This window comes from Syngnathus scovelli, chromosome 2 (assembly GCF_024217435.2).
Source record: "Syngnathus scovelli strain Florida chromosome 2, RoL_Ssco_1.2, whole genome shotgun sequence".
NCBI lineage: Eukaryota > Metazoa > Chordata > Actinopteri > Syngnathiformes > Syngnathidae > Syngnathus > Syngnathus scovelli.
Genome location: NC_090848.1, coordinates 16,730,901 through 16,740,976, shown reverse-complemented (window position 1 = coordinate 16,740,976; position 10,076 = coordinate 16,730,901).

The window sequence follows — 10,076 nt, the reverse complement described above, 5'->3', positions numbered from 1 at the left end:
AATACTAATTATTGGATGGATGATTTAAAAGCACGATGTTGGGGTGAACAGCTTGTGATGTCACCTGAGTGTCAAGCAGACGCAGGTGATAATCAGACTGCACGCTTGCTGATTTTCAGACAAATTAAACGTCAGGGAAAAGCAGCCAGCGCGACCACTGAGAACGCTTTGAAAAGCTGAGCCCATCATAAATTATTAATGGATCCTCCTCCGCCCAACACACATGTACGCAAACAATCACACGCACTCACACGCGCACACACACACGTCCATCCCTCGTAACAAATGTTAATTACACTTTGTCTTTGGCTGCCTCCTCATTCCTTCACCCTCTCTTTTTCATCCCTCCATGTCATCCATCCTTCTTTTCCATCCCCTTTTCTTGCCACTGTGTTATCAGCACATTGTCTTGTCCATATTTTGTGTCCTTGTTGACGTCACCTCCTTTGACCCCTCCTGACCATCTGTTTGTCTGGTTCAAAACAGCCATGCTCCTCTAACACTTTTAGCTGCTCAATTTTTGTCACATCTTTTCTCTCCCTCTTAATTCCTACTTTTCTTCCACCAATATCTTGGTTTATTAGGCATCAAGCAGAGAATGCTGCAAGGTCCCTATTGTTATGTAGAAATTCTTATTATTATTCTCCCCCCCAAAAAATAAAATGTTTACGTATTTTAGAGGGTTATGGTCTTATGTGCCAGTACCCCGATGTGGCCAGGTTTGCGAAGGCCCTTTATAGCTGCTCGTAGCTCAGGTATTTTCTTTATTCTTCCATCCATCCTTCTAATATTTATTCTTCCATTCATCCCTTTTTCCTCTGGATGGATGAGGGCGCAATGGCTCTTTCCACCCATCCATCTTTCCTCACCCTTGCCTTTCCGTTTGTACTTTTCCTTCACTGATCTTTCCTTTCATTCTTCGTTCTGCACTTCCCTTGTCAGTACTTCCTTCTTTTCACTCAGTCATCATTGAGCAATGCTAACTCTATTCTTCCATCAATGCTTCCTTCATTTTCTTCATTCTCCCCACCCTCCCTCCTTTGCTTTTCTGCCTTTCATCCCTTCATCCCTCCTTTTGGCCATGACCCATCCTTACTTTGATTCACCTTTCTTTCCCTTAAAATATGCTTGGGTGGATGACTGGTTGGACATTTTGTGATGGGATTGTATCACAGCTTAACTATTCTATCAGCCATCTTGCTTTGTGGGGGTGTGATCTTATCAGTCAATTAAAGGAGCACTGGTTCAATATGACTGAACTGAAATGACACTTTAGGCCAAGGGGACAAACGGGCCGGTGAATGGATAATCACCACTGTAATGACTGAGCCGTGAATTCTCATCATCAAATATTAAAACAGCATTCGGTGATTTGACGATGTCAGTGGTTGAGGCTGTAATCATGAAACTGCCCTTCACAGACTGCCGTGCCTTTTAAATGTAGAAACCCTACTGCATTTCAATAGCGCTTAGTTATGAGAGTGAGATTTTCACTTCAGTTAAAATTTTATAGTCACCTTTTAAAAAGTGCAGATATGACAGGTGCAGAGGATTGACTATTAATAATGCTTTGAATATTAAAAAAAAATCCAAAGTTGTGATAACCTTGGTTCGGGCATTTTGTGTATTTTGTTGAGGTTTTGGTTGTTCCCTCATGTTTTCTCTTGTTGTGTTCCCCTCAAGTTATGGCCGTGGTTGTTTCCGGTTGGTCATCAAAACAATATAAAAGAGAGTTACGGACGGGGAGGGTATTGGTTTACTATTAGCAAAAATGCTTTCAGACTGGTTTAGCCTATTTTACTTTAATGTCTTTGAGGAAGTCAAGTCAAACATATTCTTAACATTGAGATGAGAGATTCAGCCCCACCCGTCTAATCGGTAATCGGATTAATATTGTGTTTGTTGAATATGATTAAGCAATCAAGCAGAAAAATACACTTGATTTCATGCATCTCATTTTGCCTTATACTGTCACTTGCTTTCGACTGAAAATGACATCACAGTGCCTCAGGGCTCATATAACAACCGTCGCCGCTCACCTGTTTTCTGGGTTTGGTGATGTGACATTCACAATCTGAGCATTTAAGCATTTTCTGTTGACAGCAAGTGGCAGTGCAAGGCAAAATGGTCACCCTTGTGATGAATAATTTTTTGGGACTTGATTTTCCCTTTAAAGCATGACAAGACAACTCTCCTTAATGTGACAAATCTCTTTTTCAACTTCCCCCAGAGACCAAAGTGCAAGTAATCTTTTCAGATTTTTTTACAATTAAGTTTCCAATGCAGAAACTGGGTCAACTCTAACTTCTTCATCAACATCAGGGACAATTTTAGGGGAGGCAGAGTTGGTATTAATTTCACGCTGCATGCATTTTGTTTCTACGAGCAATGAGGAAAACAAGGGAAAAAAGATCAAGTTTAATTTTCTGCCAAAACCTACATTATAACAATGGGAATTAAAGCTATAATGTTTCCACAATAATAAGACTCTTTGCAAAAGCACTATGGGAAACGAACTAAGGAGAAAGAAAGACAGAAATAAGACGACGAGATTAAAAGGGAAAAATACAGTGTACAGGATTGTAAGTCACCGCTACAACAATCATTCTACAAATTGTTTCAGTCAAACAAATTTATCTCTAATTTATTCCTTTATAATCTCAGTTTCTCTTTTGATTCAATTAATTAGGCACACTTGCACAATATTACAAGAAACAAAAGCAATGATGATAAACTAAAAGTAACAACAGAATCTACAAATACAACACACAATACACGACTACACAAAAAATAATATTGACATTAAATAAGAACTACCAATATAATAGATGCAAGATAATTAAATATCACCAAATCTTCCACAAAATATTACGAGCTATTGCCCAAAAATACCCCTAAACAAAGTCTAAAAATATATCAAACATAAAATACTAAAATATTTAATACAACATAATAGCAATTAACTTACAAAGAAAATATTAAGAAAATGTTAGGCATTTTTTAATGTAGACTTTTGTGGGTAGGGTTCATAGAGATACTATGTGTGTTTACAAAAAATATAATTCACTGTGACTTTGTGAACACCCTGTATGTCAGATAATTGGCTGCACTATGAAACTTGATAACACATGCTAGACTTTACCCAGTCGATCTCTCTGGGTTGCATGAATAGTGTACATTTAAAGCCTTCATTAATGGCTGCCATGTGCACACAGACACAAACACAAATACACTAGTGCACGCTCTGCGGTGGATAGGTTGCCATAGTAACACCAATAGAGATTCATGAAGCATCTTGTTTGGCCACTGCCCTTTTGAAATGATGGCTCCCTGAAGGGTTTTGCTGATAAGGGAGCAGACGAATGATAAAAACTTTCTCTTTTCTGTTTGTAATCATGATGACTGCATTCTGACTTTTATATCCAAGCCAAATGTATTTGGACTTCAGGTTGTAATATCTTAGCAAGGAGCTCAGGCAGATACAAAAACCGAAAACTGAACTTATGGCAAGGTGTTCCAATACTTTTGTCTATGTCGAATACTTTAATGCAGCCAAAATCATTTTGCACCACAGGAACAAACTGGTCCCCAAAATGTGAATTGAAAACCACTGGAGCAGAAAATCACTCCATCACTTGATGTGTGATTGTGTCGGCTGCGGGAGTGAGCGGTGAGACAAATGTGTGTGTACGTGTGTCATTTCAGTGGCTCCACAGAGGATAAATGATTAGTAGTACCTGTATTTAGACAGAGCTTTGAGCTGAGAAGATGCTATGATGAAGTGATATTGAAAGTCTGCCATATGACTCCTATTGACCACACTGGATCGATGCCTTCATAACCTCTTCACCTTCTCTTATGTTCCACTGTTATCGGAAATGTCACAATCCGAAAGGTGAGGACATTAGCTTGAGCAAAAGTTCAGCTGGCAACATTACAAACAGTTTTTTTTTTTTTTTTTGTAAAAAACAGTCACAGGTAGCACTCTGGACTTGTGGTTAACTTGCATGGAAATCTAGTGATTGAGTCTGGTGAGGAGTCGCATCAAGCACATTTCTGAGGCGGGGCAAACCTGAGCAATGAAATGAATCAATCAACTAGAAGCAGACGTGACGCCAGAAAAAAAAAAAAGCCTTCTTTTGAAATAAAAGCATCCAGTGACATCAACGTCTGAGGTTTTAATGATGATATGTGATTCTGGTCATTTAAAATTGAGTTTAATGCTGGTTAAACCAAACTATTCCCTCCTGCTAAAATGTAAAAAAAAAAATAGCTTTGTGGGTTTCCTCCCACGTTCCAAAAGCTGTGTTAGGCGCCAACTCACTCACAACTTTAATGAAGACATGAAAAATGAATGGAAATCATAATTTCTCAAGAATAATGAGTCCAACCAGTAGGCCTACAGGTTGAAGTATCTATTTTGCCTAAAGACAACCGCAGTTTGCCTGTCATTTTAAATAATCTAAGTCTGATAGGAAATTGAGGGAATGGTAGATAAAGTCCGAATATTTCAGTCACCATTTTGCCATAATAAAATAGTGTTTTATTGTAGCTGTAAATATCATTTAAAATACACGTTATAGGCTGCAGTACACCCGTATCTGTTGTGAGGATTACTGGTTTCTATGATGAATGAATATACAAATGATTTTTAAAACAATTGCATTCCTTGAGAATAGTTATAATATGTAGTGTGAGAAAATGTATTATTTGATTTTATAATCAAAATATATGAAACCACTATGTGGTATTGTTTTCTTTTTTAAATTTAGTATCTTTGTGTATTTTTGCGCCTTTTTAAAAAAACAAAACAAAAAAACACTATGGTTTTCACTCACTGTATTCTGATGAAGTCCCCCAATAAAATGTATATATTTGTTATTTACATAGTATGATTTTGCACTTATTTAAAATCACTTTGGGGAATTAAGCATTTAATTTGATAATGATTGTCACAATTAGCATCATTATCATTTTCATTATCTTCATTAGATTCATCCATAAAATCATATTTTATTTGCACCTTATTATGCAATGATGACTGCAAAAAGACTAAAAAATATGTGATCAACTTCAGTGAACTGCCTAATTCTTAATTCCTACGAGGACAGGGCTCTCACATGATCATGTGTGTGTTTTTTAATTCATCTGTACAAAATAACACTTTTTAATTAAAAAAAAAAATCATCTCTCTGCAGTTGATTCCATTGAGATTAATTATGTTGTGAGGCTTGCGTTGGCTTCTGCATGCAAAGTAAGAAAAAAGTGCAGGAGGAAAAAAAAAAACCCCAAGAAAAATTCGCGAGAGTGTTGCAGATGTTGGTTACCATGCCAACAGCCTTGTAAAGTGGTAATGCTACTTCACCCTTTGCACAATGATTTAATCACCTTACCCTGCGAGCAATGCATCATCATCAGGCTGAGTTGGGATACACCTTCTAACGGCACAATTCACATCACAGTTTCCAAGACATTTGTGTTCCTGTTTTAACATTTTCACTGTTGGAATTTAATTGAATGTCAACTCAGACACTAAGTGTTATTATCAACTGAGCAATGATGAATAACAGTAGCATTTAAACTATTTTATGAAATATTTGGTTCCATCTAATTACTGCATTGCGAGCAGACACGCCCACAGCATCCAACAGGTCTCTATTTTTCATGATTTTGCAGAATCATTTTATATACTTGCCGATTTGTTCTTCATTCAAATTTAGCAGGGCCATTAGCAACTCTCTTGTCTGAGGTCTGCCAATTTATATTATTTCCATTGTATGGGGAATGGGCAGTGTCCCAACAAATCCATCATAAGGTGCAATTATTCCTTCTTTTGTTGTAATCTGTATTTTATATTCAACACAGAGCAGTGATTACATGAAAATGTGCACATGAACTTGTCTCATAATACTAACAATTATAAATTTTCACTAAATGACTAAGTAATTTGGCCCCAGATTTTCATATAGGACAGTCACGATTGAGCGTATATAAACTTTGCTTAGCAACAAGTGGCCATGCAAAAATACACCAATTTCAAGATAAAAATAGTATTGACTACTCATCCCTGCCTGTAAAGTAGCGGCCTCCATCAATCCTCAAATACATAACAGATGGTTCCCGTGTGGACAGCGGTGTATGCACAAACACTCCAGTAGGTCGTCCAAAGCTGTCGGCCTTATCCGTTTGGCCCAGCTGTGTTTCCAGACGCTGGTCTCCCACTGTCTCAGTCTAACTGCTGGTGTTAAAGTGGGCTATTTAAAATTAGATTAGATATCCATAATTTCCACAGCGTCAATGGGGTACAAAGTCAGAAGCTGGCGAGGGTGAAATCTTTTCAGCTGTTGTCCATCTGCCTCACCTCAGCACTCCATCACCCAGATTTAGTGGGTTTGATGACAGCGTGTTGTGCTCTGCTAAGTGCAGTGCGAAAAGGGCTGAAGACACTGGGGCACAGGAAACAAAAACTTAGAAAAACAGCTAATTTTAAGGTTACTCACTGGAGATGAATTCTCAAAAAAAAGGTTGTTCTGGATGAGTTGAAGAGTAGCGAAAGAAATAAGGTGCTCCCTGCTGCAGGTCCGTGAATGTAGGTCATTCTGGAGCACGGCAAGAGGAGGGAAAGAAAAAAAATACAACCAAAACCCCAAAAAGGCCTAAATTTGACCAAAACTAAAATGCCAAAAAGAACTAAGGAAAACCAAATCCATAAAAGTATTATGGATAATACAAGTTCAAATTCACACTACGGTTCCCGGTGACCTGGAGGCTTGCATGGCTGCTTGCGTATGTAATCTGGTTCTTCATTGTGTGCAACACCGAGCAGACAGTGTGAATTCAATTTCCCTTGAGACACCATAATGGGTGTAATAATTTACGTCAAAATGATTGTCTGGTGTACTGCCATTAAACAAAATCAATACATTTTAGCAGGCTTTGTGATGAATGTGTTGATGCGTATTTTTTATCCTCCACCATAATGAGTTTGGGCATTTATTGACAATCTTAGTTACTATTTATGTGAATTATGCATCGCTCGCAAATCAAAAATCCAACAATATAAAAGTTTCGTGCTTGATCAGGTTTGGATCGTATTACTTAGAATTGACTTAGACAATTTTTATACAGTACTACTTATATGTTCCAGGACTTATTTCCGTTTTGCACCTATGCCATCTTCTTACTCAAACTCAAGATGCAATTTCCATCAATTCTTCACATTGGAGGGGCACACTGATTTCACAGGTCAATTAATTTTAATCATAGTGTGTCAATTTAATCTGAGTTCAAGCGGCGAGATGGACACCATATGAAAATCTCATTAACCTTCCCACTTTGCAATCTGTTCTGCTTACCAGCAGCCCAGAGTCACTCCTGACCCATATTGTAACTTAAGCTGTTGTATGTTGATCGTGGCAATTGATATTGACTTTGTCTTCTCAGGTTTACTGGCAACAATCCCAGCAACGTATTCAACTTCACATCTAAAAATAAGGTTCTGGAGTCGACCTTGGTGCACCGGTTAGCACGTCCGCCTCACAGTTAGGAGGGTGCGGGTTCGATTTTACCTCTGACCCTCCCTGTGTGGAGTTTGCATGTTCTCCCCGTGCCCACGTGGGTTTTCTCCGGGCACTCTGGATTTCTCCCACATCCCAAAAACATGCTTGGTAGGTCAATTGAGCACTCCAAATTGTCCCTAGGTGTGAGTGCGAGCGCGGATGGTTGTTTGTCTCTGTGTGCCCTGCGATTGACTGGCAACCGGTTCAGGGTGTCCCTCGCCTACTGTCCGATGATAGGCTCCAGCACGCCCGCGACCTCCGTGGGGACAAGCGGTATGGACAATGGATGGATGGATGGATGGAGTCCACCTTGGCTGTTGAGTGAATCGTTTTACCCCCATTGGCTATACAAGACACACACCCCTCCACACAGTCTGTACTTCTATCCCATCTTAAAGGTGTTCTGCTGCCTCTTTAGCATTCAGCTGCTCCCCAATTCTCTGTCAACATTTGACTCCACGGGAGGTGGAGAGCAAACTGATACAAAGAGAGGCCAAGCGCCTGCAGCTTGACACTGGCTTCAGATGGAAGAGACAGGATGACAGGCCTCTACAGATGGACGGTGACTCTCCATTCACGGCCTTCATCAGGTTATCTTTGACCTTAAACCATGTCTCTTGTCAACAACACTTGTAGGAACTGCACAAACAAAAACGTTCTCATGTAGTTAACCCCTTGGAAGGTTTTCAATTAAATAAAGCCATGTTCTAGTGTATGAGGATGTTTTGTTGACCATATTTACTGTGTTATGAGTGACAGCCCTGAAATTCCAATAATAAATGCTAGTACAGTTGAACTTCCATGCCAAAAGTGGAACAATTTGTAGTTCAATCAAAATTGTTGTTCAATCAAAAAAAATGTCATGGGCAAAAACATCAACCATGATACCAGTTCAGGTGTTCTCGCCTCTTGATCAAAGTTAGCTGGAATAGGCTCCTTGTCATTTAAGTCCCAAATAGAATATAGGTAGATAGTTTAAAACTGCCTGTGTTTTTATAAGGGTGATATATCCTAGAATTAATTAATTCAGTCACAATCTAAAATTTCCTTTGGGGTCATTTGTTTTGAAATGAGATTTGAAGATAAAATAAAATAAGATAGAACTTGATTGATCCCACGACGGGGAAATTTGCTCATTTCACCAGCCCAACATAGGAAAAGAAAGAAAGAATGAAAGTAGAAATATGATAAGTAAACAAGAATACACCATAAAGGGAAACTATATACATAAGAAAATTCACAGATATCCATGATAAGAATTTTGTATACAACATACAGATTATGCATTATGAGTAAAGGTATGAGCATTAATGTTAATGTATATGTAGTATTTAAAGTGTGTTGTGTACATTAGGTGAGGACAGTGATGGCAAAGTGATCAGGTAGGGTGACTCAGTGGACCATTACATCCCGATAGAGAGACCATACAATGTTTTTAAAAGATGATGCCTGCCTTTTAATGTGCATTGTTTCTGTTGAGTCACTCAAACTTTACCTTTCATTTAAATCCCAAAGAATGTGTTCAAGTAGGAATATTAACAAATAACTTGGCTCTTCTGACACTTTTCACATAGATTTAGCATGTTTGGACATGATGAAATCTTTATCCCTGCTCTTTCATGTTTTAATAGATGCCACTGTGAATTTAAAGTGGGCTTCCAATTTGATTAGGGTGGTGAGTGAGGCGGTTTGTATGTCATATTCTTGCGAATATAGAGCAAAAACGGCACCGCTCTTGGGTAAGTAAATGCCATGTTTTGAACAGATTTTTATCAATAAATACTTGGTCAATTTAAGTTTAAAAACTATTTAAATATGCCAATCTTAAATTAAACAGGAAGTTTTGAGGTTGTGGGTTCACTTTTGCTTCAAGCAGAGTAATTGAAATAATTAAGTGTTAATCCGCCTGTCTGTTTCATTTGCACAAAAGCTATCATCTGCATAATGAAGATGAAATTAATTTGCTCTCTCCTCCACTATCTCTGCTGGACACTCTGCCTTTTTCTCCATTCGGTGTGTGTCCTTCCTGTTGCCCTCTTCCTCTCCACAGCAATTTGCATTTAGGCTTTATCACACTTGTGTACAAGACATTATGTCAAGCTGCAGGTGCAAGATGGCTGGAAAAAGAATACAATTTTCTTCCTTGTTCTTCTTTTCAGGAATACTACAACTGTGATAATTCTGTTCATAATTTTATTTGCATCATCTATTCGATTAATATCCTGCAAATTAGCTATTGTTCACACGTTACAGAAAGTGAACACAGAATTACAGCAGACAGTTTTTCTTCTGATAAATTCAAATTTGGTGTGATGGACAAACTTTGCCCAGATCGTTAAAAGAAGAAGATTTTGAGTTTTTTTAAATCTTTGGCAGCCTCAGTTCATTTTCAATGCACAATAATTGGTAAATAGCTTCCAGTTTATTACTAGAATGTAAATATTAGCATGAAATAATTATAAATTAGGCTACATTTGAGAAGTTTACATTAGATTATACTCTTGTATGTCAAATTAA